This window comes from Pseudophryne corroboree, chromosome 3, assembly GCF_028390025.1.
Source record: "Pseudophryne corroboree isolate aPseCor3 chromosome 3, aPseCor3.hap2, whole genome shotgun sequence".
NCBI classification, from domain to species: Eukaryota; Metazoa; Chordata; class Amphibia; order Anura; family Myobatrachidae; genus Pseudophryne; species Pseudophryne corroboree.
Genome location: NC_086446.1, coordinates 165,002,964 through 165,019,612, shown reverse-complemented (window position 1 = coordinate 165,019,612; position 16,649 = coordinate 165,002,964). Strand labels below are relative to the sequence as shown.

At 43.7% G+C, this 16,649-nt stretch overlaps 1 long non-coding RNA gene across 1 annotated transcript in view; it reads right to left on the bottom strand.

Annotated features, from left to right (window-relative positions):
• Nucleotides 1-14,765, bottom strand: part of LOC135057554 (uncharacterized) — an 87,218-nt gene extending 72,453 nt beyond the window's left edge. The window contains exons 1-2 of the long non-coding RNA XR_010244198.1: nt 14,660-14,765; nt 14,259-14,338 (exon numbers count right to left, since the gene is read on the bottom strand). This is a non-coding gene — a long non-coding RNA (uncharacterized LOC135057554). The remainder of the gene's footprint in view (nt 1-14,258; nt 14,339-14,659) is intronic.
• Between the last annotated feature and the right edge of the window lie 1,884 nt (nt 14,766-16,649).

Genomic DNA, 16,649 nt, shown 5'->3' with positions numbered 1-16,649 from the left:
CCAGACTGGGACTTTGCCCCCCCAGATCTACATCCACCACAGCCATCAAGAGGAGGGGAACCATGGCAAGTGGTCAGCAGTGCTCAAAAGAAACCCTCAAATCCACTTTCTCCACGTCAGGATCATCCCCCCGCCTGAAGAAATTACTTCCCACTATCTCGCTGAAGGAACTCTGCGGTTCTCTGTGTGAGAACTGAATATCTTGACTTTAAGGTACCGGGTGAGACAAGCCAAACACGGCATAGTGCCAACTTGACCTCGTTGTATTGTACCCTACCCTTTCCCCCCCCGGTCTTGTTCTTGGTCCCGGAGCTCAGCGACGAGACTCTAGTAGACGATGAGTACCTGTATCCACCGATGAATATTATTATCGGTTGTTATAAACCTTATTAAATTGGTTTTGCACTATCGCGATGTTTATGTTACAATAGTGCTTGTAGGGGTGACTCCCTTACCCCGATCCCACATACGGCCGTCGTGCCCCATGGGGATGCTGGTTAATATACCTACCAACTTCCCCATTGCGGATGTTACTATGTTTATGATGTTTCTATTCTTTGTAACCTGCTCTCTTTTTCACTCCCTTTCTCTTCATGGTTTCTTTAACCTTCTTACTTTTTCTTTGGTGAACTGTCCGAGTCCTATGCTTCTTAATGTTGCGATATAGTGTGATGTCTACTTCAAAAGTAATTAAATTCACTTCGATCAATGCAAAGGGACTCAATACCCCCGAGAAAAGATCCCATTTACTTCGGACACTAAGATCTGATAAGGTAGATGTAGCTCTAATTCAGGAGACACACTTTAGGATCTCCGCTCGAGGCCCCTCTTTAGTAAACCAAAGATATCCCTTAGCTTTCTATTCCAATAACCCTGACAGTAAATCTAAGGGAGTCGCCATAATTTTTTCCAAGGCCCTCCAAGTATCTAATGTCTCGGTCCATAAACTTGTCCCAGGGAGGTTGCTAGTAGTCCAGTGCACTATATTTTCCCAAGCATACACTCTCATATCCCTCTACGCGCCAAATCAAGGCCAAGTACCCTTTTTTCGATCCTTCCTTCCCCGACTTGAAGCACTTGCAATAGGTATAATGGTATTAGGGGGTGATCTAAATTGGTCCATGGATCCCTCCGTAGACACTTCTCCCCCAGCCCCGAGATTCTCTGAACACAAACATAGACAGGTTAGGAAGATCTTCCATGAATCTCAACTGGCTGATTCCTGGCGGGTCACACATCCCACCGATAGGGACTTCTCTTTTTTCTCACATCCACATCAGGTTTACTCACGCCTTGATTATTTATTCTTGGGCCATAGACACCTCCCCCTAATTGTAGAAGCCTCTATAGGCTCCATCACGTGGTCTGACCATGCCCCAGTATTTTTATCCTTATCGACCCCCTCCCGAACCCCCGGTCCTTGGACCTGGCGCCTCAATGAATCACTCCTATACGATACGTACTGCAAATCAGAACTGGATAAGGCATTGTCTGACTACTTTGATATCAACGATGCAGGAGAGGTGTCTAAAATTACGATTTGGGAGGCCCATAAATGTGTTATACGGGGTAAACTAATCCAATTAGGCTCATTTGTGAAGAAAAATAGTCAGGCCTTGATCACTACATTATTACATAAAATTCACGCCTTAGAAACCCGCCACAAATCCTCCCTGACTCCATCAGATTTGGTGGAGTTGTCCGCGGCCCGAACACAACTCCGAATCACCCTTAATAACAAAACTCAAGCCACTCTACGCAGATGTAATAGTAAATACTATAAGTGGGGGAACAAACCAGGTAGACTGTTGGCCCAAGCACTTAGATCTCAGAGACTGGCCTCCTTCATTCCTTCAATGAAAAACAACACGGGCTCCATATGCTTTAAATCTCCGGAGATAGCAACATGCTTTAAAAACTATTATAACTCCCTATATAACCTAGGTAACCCTTCCCAGACCCACGATCCCCTCTCCAATATGTTGAGAGCCAGGAAATATTTAGCCGATGTAGCATTTCCTCAACTATCACAATCCGCTCGGGAATCTTTAGAAGTACCTTTCACTTTAAATGAGGTAGAACATGTCATTTCTATCGCCCCCTTGCGTAAAAGTCCAGGCCCAGACGGTTTTACAGCCACCTATTATAAGATGTTTAAAGAAGTTCTTGCTCCCAAACTACTGCAGGCTTTCAACTCCATATCTGCCGAAACCCACTTTTCTAGACAATCACTTGAAGCACATATCACAGTAATTCCCAAACAAGGGAAGGACCCCTCAGTATGCTCCAGTTACAGGCCAATCTCGTTACTTAATCTAGATCTCAAATTCTTCGCGAAGCTGATGGCTCTTAGACTAAATGACTTCCTCCCGTCGCTCGTCCATAACGACCAAGTGGGCTTTGTACCCGGTCGTGAAGCCAAAGATAATACGACCAAACTCCTCAATTTAATCCATTTGGCCTCTAGCAGTAAAACACCCACTGTATTGTTGTCCACAGATGCCGAAAAGGCCTTCGACAGAGTAAGTTGGGACTTCATGAGAGCGGTGCTGGAGCATATTGGGGTGGGCCCTCGAGCCCTCCATAGAATATTATCTCTGTATACACAACCATCAGCTAAGGTACGGGTTAACGGGACCCTCTCTGATAACTTTTCTATCAGTAATGGAACGAGACAGGGCTGCCCCTTGTCCCCCCTGATTTTCGTCCTTTGTATTGAAGCCCTAGCCAGGGCGATCAGGGCTAATGACAAGATTAAAGGACTACTAGTAGGAGATATAGATTATAAACTTGCTCTATTTGCAGATGATCTGCTAACAACGGTCACAGACCCGGCGCTTTCGCTCCCCAACCTGATGAGCGAGCTGGACATTTTTAGCTCCATGTCGGGTTTTAAAATCAACACATCCAAATCCTACGCCCTTCATATCTCCGTCCCCCATTCGGTCTTAACCGATTTGAAAGCGACATTTCCCTTTCAGTGGAGAGACTCCCACATCACTTACCTGGGAGTTCAACTATCCAGCGACCCCTCACGTCTACTGTCACTGAACTTCCACCCTATTCTCCAAGCCATCAGAAATGACTATTGCAGATGGCAGTATCATAACCTCTCTTGGCTAGGAAGAATTAACGTTGTAAAGATGAATACGTTACCCAAACTGCTTTATCTCCTTCAGACCTTACCAATCCAGATCCCCGACTCCTGGTTCCAGACTGTGAGATCTTTGATTCAGCAATTCATTTGGCGTCGTAAGAGACCCAGGATCAGTGGAGCTATCCTGACTCGACCACCTCAAAAAGGGGGGTTCTCGCTCCCAGATTTTAAAATTTACTACCAAGCAATCCTCTTAAACAGAGTCTTGGACTGGACCAGGAGCCGAGAGATTAAACAATGGGTGGTCTTGGAAAGTTTATGCATACAATTGTTCCCAGAAATATTCCCGTGGCTCCCGATCTTGCCCAAATTACAACGCCCTCACCCGACCATTACTCCTACACTTTCTTTTTGGAAGGGGACACGACGAAGATCATATATCTCTTCTGTCTTTGGCCCCCTCACCTCCTTTCTCAGCAACCCAAACTTTCCACCTGGCCTCTCACTGGGATATTATCAAAACTGGGCGCTAGAGGGACTCTTTAGAGTGGGGCAGTTGGTCCACCCATCTGGGATTAAACAATTCTCGAAGATACGGGAGAAATGGGAGATCCCACAGACAGATTTTTGGAAGTTCCTACAGGTCCGACACTTCCTATACACAGATAATGCATATCGTGAGGCTTCAAGGGAGCTGACCGCGTTTGAAAAAATGTGTGTGGCTCCTATGACTCCCATACACACTGTCTCCACCCTGTACAAACTCCTAAGTGCATCTGACTCCCTGACACCTCCCCATTTTATTCAAAAGTGGGAGAGGGATCTAAACATCTCACTCTCAGACAAGGAATGGAACTCTATCTTTCTTAAAACACATAAGAGCTCCATCTGTATCCAGGTTAGAGAAACACAATATAAGATCTTGATGAGATGGTACAGACACCCCACTCTCTTACACGTCATTTCCCCATCCATATCACCTATCTGTTGGAGATGTCGTGGAGACCTAGGCTCTCTATTACACATCTGGTGGACCTGCCCCTCTATAAAAAACTACTGGGATGACGTAATTTCTATATCTGGTGCTGTTTTACATACTCCCGTCCCATCTGACCCGGCCTTTTGGTTACTAAATCATTCCACTACCCCAATTTCTACCTACAAGTCATCGCTATTAAGACACCTAGGCAACGCCGCTCGAGCAGTGATCCCCACAATGTGGAAATCTCCCAGTCCCCCCACAAGACATACCTGGTTTTCTAGACTAGATTATTACATGAACATGGAAGATGTCTTAATGAGCGCCGAAGACAGGCGCTCGGAATTTACGGCTCTGTGGTGGCCTTGGATAGATTATAAAACATCGGACTCATATAAGACTTACATTTCCTCTGTAAAATAGAGCAGAAGACGGAAATACCTCCCTGACTCAACCTGTATAGGGTCCTAGACGAATAAACTTAATCATTGAAACATTGCACATATCCTACTCTCCTCACCACAACATACTCGGTTCAGTCACCTCACCTCTGTGATGTTTTCTTTCTCTTTTCACATATTATACACCTATTCTTTATTTTACTTCTTTAACCCAAAATGTTAATGCAGACTATAACTGTATGGAATATGCGATTATCAATATATGTACGCTCATGTTGACATATTATCTCGCTTTGATTGTTACCCAGAAATGTTTACAACCTGTTGTAAGTCTGTATTGTTACAATAAAAACAGATTATACAAAAAAGAAAATAAAAAAACCTAAACTAAACTTTTATTCTAAGCAGCTCAGGAGAGCCACCTAGATTGCACCCTTCTCGGCCGGGCACAAAAATCTAACTGAGGCTTGGAGGAGGGTCATAGGGGGAGGAGCCAGTGCACACCACCTGATCCTTAAGCTTTTATTTTGTGCCCTGTCTCCTGCGGAGCCGCTATTCCCCATGGTCCTTACGGAGTCCCAGCATCCACTAGGACGTCAGAGAAATATATGTCATCATGTAAATACCTTTTTATGATTGGGTAAAGGGAGGAGAGGAGAAGGTGGGAAAGATATGACCTAGTGAGATAGTAAAGCATGTGTGTATGAATCCATGTCTGAGGGGTCATGTATCATCGTGCCGTACGTGTTTTAAAGCAAACTTCGAGGTATTGCGAAGTATACATTTGAATCCTTCTTATCCCGTATTAAGGGTCTGTGGATGGGCTGTCAAACTCTACCGAGCTCTTTTCGGCTTTTGGTTGCAACAAATGGGGTGCACATTAGTTGATGATACATGAGGGGGGGAGAGTATGTGGATGCTAATATGTGAGAATCACCTGTCGACTATGTGGGATACTACCTGGAGGTTGTAGAGATGAAGATAAGAAACAAGCGTTATAAATGCAGTCATATAGCTATGTGAGTTTTAGTATACAGTCGCCGATTGAGGTCTTGTTGATGTCTTGTCTGATGTACGTGTTGTCTGATGTCTCGGGGTGCTTTTGCTGTAAGTGATGAACAAAAGCTTTTCCAGTGTCCATAAAATTACAGTCTCTAAAGTATTGGGTTTCCAGTAGATAGTTAAAGTCACTAAAAGTATTGGCTGTCTGTGACATAGTTCATCAATGGTCTGTATAAAAGAGGTTGTCATATTCTTCTTCCAAGTGGATGTTCTTGTACCTTGGAGGAAAACAAAGGAGAAACGGGTGAAAGAAACGGACCGTGGAATCACATTTTCATCACAACATTGTCTCTATCATTGGGTCGTAAAGTAAACCAATTGGTATTACAGTGTCCTCGCTCCTCAGACTCATCACTCTGGTACTACGTTTACACTTCATTAAAGTTCGAACGCATCTAAATATCAGACCAATCACTATGACGACTCCCAGAATACACAAGAGAAATTTCCCTACATCCATGATAATGCCTTGGGCCTATTCTCCTAAACCAGAGAACCAATTTCGTGGGTTCAACCATGACACCCAACTGGTCAGTTCATTACCCACAGCAGCGAGAGTAAGATTATGCCTCCTTCGAAACTCCCACTTTAATTGCAAAATGTCATCCATCTTTTGGTCTATGACCTCGGCCGGGTCCTCAGTGCTGTTTGTAATATACGTGCAGCACTTTACACCATACTGAGTTGCTAGGGTAACACAATACCCGCCTGTCATTGCTGTGAGGTAATTGAGAATCATCCTATGCTGAACCAGCTCTGTTTTGTAGGCTTGTAGCTCTCTCCCAGTGTACCTGAACGTGTCGTCATACATTTCGGTGATATTGTCTATCAGGTTCGCAAGTGCGTTTATATACCTAAAGTTTATCACTCCTCTGGCGGTACGAGTGTTATCCAACGTGAGTAGGAATTGAATCCCGGTGGATTCATGGATCAGATCAGAGGCCGGATGCTCTGTCCTCTCTATCAGGTGCCTTTTAACAATGTGCTCGTAATGAGTGTGAGTATAAGGAGCTTGGGCACCGCAGTGAATGTCTTTCATTTTGTTATGGTTTACAGTCATTACTTCAGGCAGTACCTTTCCAATGTAACACAATCCCTCTGAGTTTGGGGCGAGCCACTTATATGCCTTCCTCCCGCATATGAAATATGCATCATCAGGGAGAACATATGGGACGGAGTATGACATAACCATGTTACAAACTTTCCATGTAAAATCTCCTAACCCTAATTCTCCCATCTGTCTAATGCACGTATCCGGTTGTACGATATGTGCACAGTATCCTGGTGATACTTCTCCAACTCGCATGGTCCTACTTCCTAGAGTGTATCTATACAGGAAATATTTTCCACTGTTGGCTATCTGGCGTATAAGCCCTGAATCTATGGGCATTCTATCGGCTCTATGTGAAAATGTCATGGTTTGATTACTCCATGACACTTCCCAATTTTCCGGCTTTCGGGGATTGGAAATGTTAAAGCATACTAAGGACCTATCTACATGGTATTGGTGGAGCTTCAAACTAGGAGGACTAGAGATATTAAACCTCTTGTTCACCGGCCTCCCACCACTTAACTCAAGTACCTCTCCTGTCGTTAAAGGGAATGGTACTAGTCCTGATTTGCTATGACCTTGAGGTACTTGAGAGCACACCCAGCAGTCTGTCTGGTTTAACACTTTACCCACTAAGGAGTGATAGTCACTCAATGGATGCCGGTCCATGTGGGTATTAAAACTGGACTGACATTTCTTGATGCACCCATCCTCGACTACACTATCACAATGCCGACAGATGCAGTTCTCTTCAGCTAACAATCCTTCACAATGTCTATAAATAACATGGCTACTAGATCGTTTTCTGGTACTCGCCTTTGCTCGGTGATTGTGTTGCTATTGGAATTCTACGAATCCATCCTGATCCTCAGATCCCATTCCAGATCCTCTCTCGACCTCACTGGTACTCTCACCGAAGCAGACTGCTCTGGTCAACAACAGGGTCAACAGGAAAACACGGACTGCAGTCTCTTGGGGCGAGTCCGTCTTACAGGAGGAGAAAGAGAAAGTTGTAATGGGGGTACAGAAAAATAATTGAAGGGGGAAAAAAAAAACTTGTTATGATGATTTGTCCTCTGGTCTTGTTGTTCTTCTTGCTCTGTCGTCATCTCAAAGGTGCTGTCTCTCAGTCTTCCAAACGAACATTCCGGTGATGCAATATTCTTTCCGACTCAGCGATCTTTCTGTAAGGAGAATAAATCTTGCATTACCATTTGTCTAACTGATGTGTGACATACCATCCGTAAAACATGAAAGAACAAAAAAGAGAGAGAACAATTTTGGAAAGGGAAAAAAAAACATTATCAGATTTTCATCAACAGGCTGTCACATCAACATGTCCACCAGTATCTCTGCATAATCTCCCCCCCACCCCCCACCAGTATTTCCCCTCTCCACCCTTTGCGTCTGGCCAAACACAACGATGCTGGTAAGACATACTGGGGTTAGGTAGACTTCTGAAAAGACCAAGTAGCCATGTGATGTTTGAGTTCTGCCGATGAAAGTTACAGATGAGAAGAAAACATTCAAAGATAAATTACAAAGTTTACCCGGCCGTTCCTGTCTCTACAAGGAACTGACCTCCCAATTTCATTAACTGTAACCTCAGGCTTATTGTCACGACTAATGATCAACTTTACTGACTGCACATTACAGGTGCGGCCCAAACTTCTTCCTAGGTGATTCCTGATTACAATTTCGTGTGTCATGACTTTGCTCGTGTTTTTGGTCTAGGGGTTTATCTACCTTGTGTGTATCTTCAAAACCTACAATTTCGTGCAAAATGACCTTCCCTCTGGCAATTATAACATCTTATCACCTTTGACTTACCCACAGGGATCTGAGGCTTCTTACCTCCCTGTGCCTCCCTGTGCTTGCTGATGTTTTGATCATGCCCAACAGCGGACTTTCTTAATGCAGCCACCGAGATATTTCTCCAGTTTGGGTTGGTGATCTGTACCCTTGTTCTCAATACTTCCTTTAAACCATCCATTAATACATAAACCGCTATCTCTCTATGCTGTGCATGATATATAACACCGTACTTACCTGTGGACACGACCTCACCTGACCCTCCGTTAGGGGGTTTGACTACTGCCTTTACCGATTGGGTCGCGACCACCTGGATGTCTTGTATGATGGCTGCTGGAAAAGGTGCCGACATCGTGCTGGGCTCACTTTCTTGCTTGTAATCCTGAGGGAAGTTTAACATGGAGTGCAACTTGCAAGGGTTAGAATTTGTACATTTATCAGTTTTCCTTCTATCATTATTACATTTGTTACAATTATTCTTATCATTAATAATACAGTTGCTAAGTGCACAATTATCATATACCAGTGTGTCATTCTCTGCAGCCATTTGTTCTCTATGTGCCATGTTTTTCTTACCAAAGTGAGAGTCAGCTGTGTAAGCTAATCCTCCTTGTATCTCACCTTCCCGTTGCCATAACTGTAAACAATCATAATGCCTAATCCTCTGTTTTGCAGATGTTATTAGACATATCCTTTTCTTTAAATTTTGTAACACCTCGGGACTAAAACTGCCTACTCGTGGGAACTTTTCCCCATTATGCACAGTCATTCGTTCCCACTCATTGCATAATACCTCTGCGTGTGATCCATATTTCTCACACATTATGTACCTCGCTGCCCCGGTTGGGCGCGGAATATCATCAACCTGAACCTTGGTTGATCGCCCCTTACTTGAGCAACTGGCCCCCATTATTTGCAGGTGTTGCCTTCTCAGCGAACCCTTACAAAAAACCAAGTTCCCAGAGGTAAGGCGACGGTGAAAGTTTACCGAGTACCTTCACACACTCTCGCCCACGTCGACCAATATGCCCACACGCTGCCTTAGCGCTGGCGTACTCAACCCAGGGCCCCTGCAACCTGAACTTCCATTTACTGGGACATGTGGGTGTGATCCGCAGAGCACTTACCCTTCCCAGTAAATATCAGTTGCTGGAGAATTCCTGAGTGATCAGCGAACCTCCCTTAAAATAAAAAAACCTACACAAATCACGTTAGAATGTACAAGTAGCGTTTATGATCCCACAGTAAATCTTAGTGGGTATCAAGGTAACAAACTAATGCACACACATACTTGCGGTACAGTCGCACTGTGTATAAATAACTATTATTTATACACCTTACGACCAGCGGAATCGATAATTGCGGCTGCGAATTCCTTTCAGCCAGAGCGTAATGGCCTATATGGGTATTGCACCAACCCTCCCGGGGTTGTGCCTCTTGACTCTATCTCTAGCGGACTTCCTAGTCTGCTGTACCTGGACCTCCTGATCTGTATCTACAGTAGACTTCCTAGTCTGCTGTACTTCTAATGCTCTTATTTCAATATTAACAAGGGATGCCTCCCAAGCCACCACGTGCTATCACTTTCACGGATGTACCTCACGAGAACTCGACTTCTAAGGTTCACCAAAGAGAAAAAAAAACTTTTGCATACACACGATCTTTCACCTCATATACTCTTTGACTTTTCTGTACAGAAAATTTTTCTTTCACTCAGGTAACACAGGCTAATCCCAGAGGAGTTGCAACAAGAGAAGGATCTTTTTAAACTAGTTTTAGAAGACTGAAATCAATTTGTGCTATTATCGCGTTGCTCCCGTATCGCCTTACTAAAACAATGCTATTGTGTGATTTGTATTAAGTGGGCGTACCTTTACGCTCCGTTGCGTAATATACGCTACGTGTGTAGGCCTTTGCGTCGCGTACGCTTGTCCCGCCTTTTGTTAGGGACACGTGTACGCAGGCCAGACACTTCCGCAGTAACACAAATAACACGCTTCTATAAATGTAAACGATATTTAACTATAATCGCTTACTGCACATCACACAGTATTCCACTGTATCAACCTTTAATTAGGCCAGGCTATGTGTGTGCCTTACAATTACTCCCTTTAAGTATTTAATTCTATTTTTAACTACCAATAGCAACAAATCTTTCTCAGCACGTTATCTAATGCAAATGGCAAACAGGAAGGAGATATGTGAAAAATATACAAATGAAAAGTATGCAATTTGTATCAGCACAGAAATTTAAACCAGGTTTAAAATACAATAGCTTACCGTTCTTACCTTCCGGTTCCGGATTCCACCAGCATCCCTACAAACCAAGAGAATCAGACGCAGACGCTCATCTGATCAGCACTATGAGATACTACTATTCGCCCTTTGCTGATCGATAAAGTCTGCGTGTCTTCGTCTGACTGCGGATATGAGGTGGACCGGACTAGCCTCCAATTGATAAAGCTAATTATTTATCTTGAACCTAAGCAATATACTTATTAAAGACAACATACGCAATAGGCGCACGAGGTGCCGTAATGGTACGCACTTAGCGTAGAAGACGCTAGGCCGTGGTCGAGATGCACGAGCGGCACGTTCGCTCACGGCTTACGCTTGGTATCGAGCACGCTATAGGCGGCCCGAGTACCGTAGAGCTACGCTAATAGCGTAGCAGACTCTGTACCGCGAGAGCGGGATACGAGCTGCGCTGACGCTCACTGATTTACACACAGACAATCTTGTAACAACACACTATAAGGGTATGCTTATACTGTAAACCTTAGTACTGTAATATTATCACAATGTAACGCTGATTAACCTTTATGATATGAAAGCTGTTTGAGCGACTGAGACGCTCAAAACCCTTTATACTAACTAGTGAAACACACACTCCTTGCTAAGGTTCCAACACCTTTACTGACGATGTTTAGTACGTAAAAAGGGGAAAACAGATACAGTTCATACACTACAGACCTGACATTAATACCTAAACACAATAACTAAGCAGAAATACAAACACTAGCAAACGATTGCAAATACAAATAAACAGAAAGAGGATAAATGGCAAACACTTATAGGTTAGCTACAAAAGAACAATTGCATACATACAGAGTAACGAAATGGCCACAGAGAAAAACGTACACACTTGGGAATGAATCGCATGCGCTATCTGGAAACCAGCTCTCAGTCATCACGGGGAAAACCTTTTGGAGAGAAGTGAGGCTGGTCTGGCTATGGGGTCTTTATATACACAACATACTGTACAATACAATGGGCCCTACAATCTCATTGTTCATTGGACACAGGAATGTCTCTCTGCACTATGACAAAAGGTCATAGGTGGATTTGAACAGGTGGGCTGTGACTATTTCAAACTGCTCAGATGGGAGGTATCTTCAAGATTCCCGCCGCATGGATAATGAACCGCAAATACAGTAAATGTCCATAACCTACTCATAGACATAACTATACGCAGGAGCGATTAATCTCTACCTAACCAGCACCGGATTGTTTCTAATAAAATAAACTTCAGTTAGGTACCAGACACCACTGTTCAACCTTTATCAGACCCTTTGTATCGTGAAAAGAGGAATTCCCAGGTCCCTGAACCATTTACACTAAACATACTTGCAGACATTATTAAGGGGATTAATATCTACAAAACACATTATATTGGTTAAATATGTAGCGATCGAGTCGCTCGCTAGTCACACACAAACTCTACCATAAATACACATCCCCACGCGCAGGCGACGTGGGAGCGTCCCTTACGCAACCTGAGGGAATGCGTAAGCACGGGGGAGTGGGTGCACGAGCAGCGGGCATGTGCATTGGGGTTAGTACATGGCGATGAGAATAACGATATTTTTCGACTTTGACATAACTTATACGGGAAATAATAGGGGGGAAAAAAGTAACAATATGAGTATTAATTATATTGGGATATATATGTAATCTAGCGAACACATTTCCTCCTCTAAAGAGGTATTACTTTATATAATACTTCTTCCACATGGGTTTATGTTGTCTGTTTCATTCCATAAATGACTGTGCAACTTCTACTCTCAATAACCTTTCTAGGGAAAGAATAGAGGTGATGAATCAGGTGAAGAGAGAACTTAGCTCAGTGAAGGTATGGAGTCAGTCCCACGGAGAGTTGGTGGTGGTTTTGTGGAGGGGAAGGGGGTGACTGATACCCCTTTTACACTAGCTCTTAGAAACACGGGTAAATGTGCGGGGGCGCGCATTTACCCGTGTTTTGCCCTAGTGCAAAGGGGTTCCCCGGCAAATTCCCGGATCAAGAGATCCGGGAATCCTACCCGGGTAGCTAGCCGGGTTGAACACGTGTTTAACCTGGCTAGCTGTCTAGTGTGAATAAGTGCCGTGTCGAGGCGACACGGCTCCCGTTCACAGTGTATAGGCAGGGCGGCGCTGGGAGATCATGTGATCTCCCAGCACCGCCCCTGCCGCGTCAGTAGTAGCGTCACCAACCCGGCAATATGCCGGGTTGGTGAGCACTGTATAAAAGGGGCTGTAGCACGGGTCGCAGCCGTGTCAGGCGACACGGCTGCAACCCGTGCTTTAGTGGAAAAGGGGTATGACAAGATTGGATAGAAATGTATGTGTTATAGGACTGAGTGTGAAGTAGCAAACATTTTCTACTTGAATTGTAAAAGCACTGGACAGAGGGATTTAATGAACAGAAGGGTTTTCAAAAGCATGTAAACCATGTATTTTCTATTGGGCACATATGATTTGCCAGTGGCAGTATAGGAACATGTCCACATGATACATAAAGCTAATAAATGAAAGTATAATCATCTAACTCTATCAATAGTAATTCAAATCTAGTTCCAATAAAAACACAAATGTGTAATTGAAAATGTCCACATTCAAAACTAATACTTTAGGATTGCAGTTACAATTACTAAATGTTTGTTTGTGCCTGAGAAAAAGATACAACACAGAAAATAAGTTGCTTTTTCCTTTTACTTTAAACAAAATATATATACACACACATTACAATTTCAGGCTACATTCAATTTGCCAAGATGTTCCATTGTAACATCATTCAATAATATCACGTTGGGTTACCCAGGCAGAAAAACCTTGCCTGTTGCTTATGAGCAAGAAACAGACAGGGTAACTTCATGGCTAATTGAACCTGTCCATGTACATACACGTGATCTTCACATAAACGTTTGTTATTAAAGGGCCTAGTCATTATCATTCAAAGTAGGTGAAACTATTAGCTTTCACCTACTTCTGTAGAAACATGAGTTTTGGCCCCATTCATTAAACAGGTAACGCTGGAAATTTCATGGAAATCTCCTGCTTACCTGTTATCGCCAAAGAAAGTCGTGGTCCCCATACTGGACCTCCTTATCTCCCAATTCATCAAACTCCAAAAATACATAATTTATAGAATTTGATTGCAAGAATGGATGGCTTCCATTCTTGATGCCCTGCTCCATCCTATGGGAAAGAGATTCGGGATGTGAAGAGGGGCCCACTCGAATCCCCCTGCTGGACATCATGCTCTTCACGAGCATGTGTAAACACCAGTTCACGCGTGCTAGACTCAGCAGTGTTCATTTTCACTGCTATAGAAGTAGCGGTGATAGGGAATGTTTGGACAGCTGAATTTTAGACCAGCTGTCTTTGCACCAGAGCAATGTGGAATTGCTTGGGTGTTTTAGTACTCATAGCAAGTTAGATACTGAATTAGCACTGCCGAACAACAGTGCCCCTGAGAGCAATAGGATTTAAACATTATAAATAACACTCCATAGTTCAAGTCTACTATGTTTCACATTGAAATAGAAAACGATTAAAATTTTTTAAAATGGAACCTACTTATGAAGGACTTTAACTGTGGTTGTCGCTGTGTTGTGCTGCAGTGCAGAAATGTTGAACAAGGGACAGGCCCTGTAATACTATAAGAAACCATCTAAAATTTACAATCATTATAACAAATACATACAGTTATTTTACTTATCTTTACATAGGCTTCCAATATGGGGGCCATTAGACATAAGAGTCTCATTACCTGGGGAGAAAGATGCTGCTTGGAGTGATGTACTGAATTGCTGTTTTGGTGAGTGGGCAGTAAGTCCACACACATAGAGAGGGTAACATGTATAGTCACAACTGTATAGGCTAGGATTTAGGTTTATGTTTTAGTTTTACTTTTGCTGCAAATAAAAATAGCTGAGAAAATTTGTACCAAACTGGGTGCTGAGTGTCACAGGCATTACCTGCCTCCAGAGAGAGCGCTCACTGACAGTCCTGAATCCATATACTGCATGCACTGACTTTAAGCAATGCAACGGATTTCAACAGCCCGATTGTTGACTGCGCTTTCCATCTGTAAGCAACAGAATTCACTTAATTTCATTAAATTCTACCTTATGCATGAGACTCCCATATTGGAACACTCAGAGAAACCAATATGCACACAAAATCAAGTTGCATTTCCTAGACTCTAAACGGTAAAGTGGTAATTATTTTGAAACTGCCTAGGTAGCTCCTTTGCAATGTTGTACTGTGTGATTAGATCAATAGATTTATTTATTAACAGTTTCTTATATAGCGCAGCATATTCCGTTGCACTTTACAATTAGAACAACAGTAATAGAACAAAACTGGGTAATAACAGACAGACATAGAGGTAGGAAGGCCCTGCTCGCAAGCTTACACTCTATAGGAAAATAGGCATAGATACACAAGGATAGATGCTACCTGTTACATAATGGTCCACCAGATTGCTAGGTTCTTAATGGGTTGTATGATATGATCACCCAGCAATATTGGCCAAGTGTCAGGAGGGTGTGAGAGTAAAGAAAGACAAGATATGTGATGTTATGTGGACTGTACAGAGAGGATGTAATTAGAAGCACTGAAGGTTATGTGGGTGGGTCTGGAATTTGATAGGCTTGTCTGAAGAGGTGAGTTTTCAGGGAATGTTTAAAGGTTTGGAGACTAGAGGAGAGTCTTATTGTGCGTGGGAGGGCATTCCACAGAGTGGGTGAAGCCCGGATAAAGTCCTGTAATTTTGAGTGTGAACAAGTAATGCGTGTGGATGAGAGACGTAGATCTCGTGCATAGAGGAGAGGTCGGGTAGGGAGATATTTTGAGATGAGTGAGGAGATGTATGATGGTGTAGTTAGGTTAATAGTCTTGTATGTCAGTAAATGTATTTTATATTTAACATGGTAGAATACCGGTAACCAATGGAGGGACTGACAGAGAGGATATTCTTCTTAATAGTCATAGAAACATTGAATTTAACAGAAGATCAGAAACATTCAAAAATAGTCATTTGTATATACAGCTCAATCTGGGGATGTCACTAGTGATGCCATGCTGCCGAATGCAGCATGGCCCTGCTCCACTCCCAGCGCCGATCCGTCACTGCAGACAATAGCAAGTGTGTATGCACTTGCCGATGTCAGCATCCCGCTGGGTGCCATCGCTAGCGAGATCGCCAGGTACACACATCATTTAGTGTGTACCCAGTGTTAGGGTTAGAGATTAAGAGTGATGGTTGGTGTATTAGTGTTTGGAGTTAGGTATAATATTAATAATTTTATCTATACAACATACTTTCTCAAATAGGACTCAAGGCGCTTAAGGGTGAGGGTTAAGGTAATTGGTGTTAGGGTATTTATTAAGGCTAATAGCGAGGGTTAGGGTATTAGCATGCATGGCAGGCTGGGGGGCCAGGGTGCCACTGCCACCCAGGCTCATACATTTTTGATGATCTAGGGCCGCAGCTGCATCTACATAGCTGGCTGCAGGAGGCTGACAGAGCGAATACCTCCCGAGTCCCTGCTCGGCCGCTGTGTGATAGTAATATCGAGAAGCCTGGCAACTCGATCTCCATGAGCTCCTCACACAGACTCAGTAGGTGTGCATAAGTGATCGTGACTTTATTTTCACATCAGCAAGGATGGGTGTAGAATGGTATGCCGGCTGTCGGGGGGCCCGGCGCATAGCATACCATCGCCGTAATCCCGCCCGCCGGCATACTGACAGCTGGGCGAACGCAAATGGGCCCCTTTCAGGCTCGCTGCGCACCACGCTATCTATTCTCCCTTCAGGGGGGGCGTGGACCCCCAAGAGGGAGAAAAGGTGTTGGTATGCCGGCTGTCGGAATTCCGGCACCGGTATACTGTGCGCTGGGACCCCGACAGCCGGCAAACGGAAGACCACATGCCAGGATTCCAGGCACCACTGCAAAGTCAC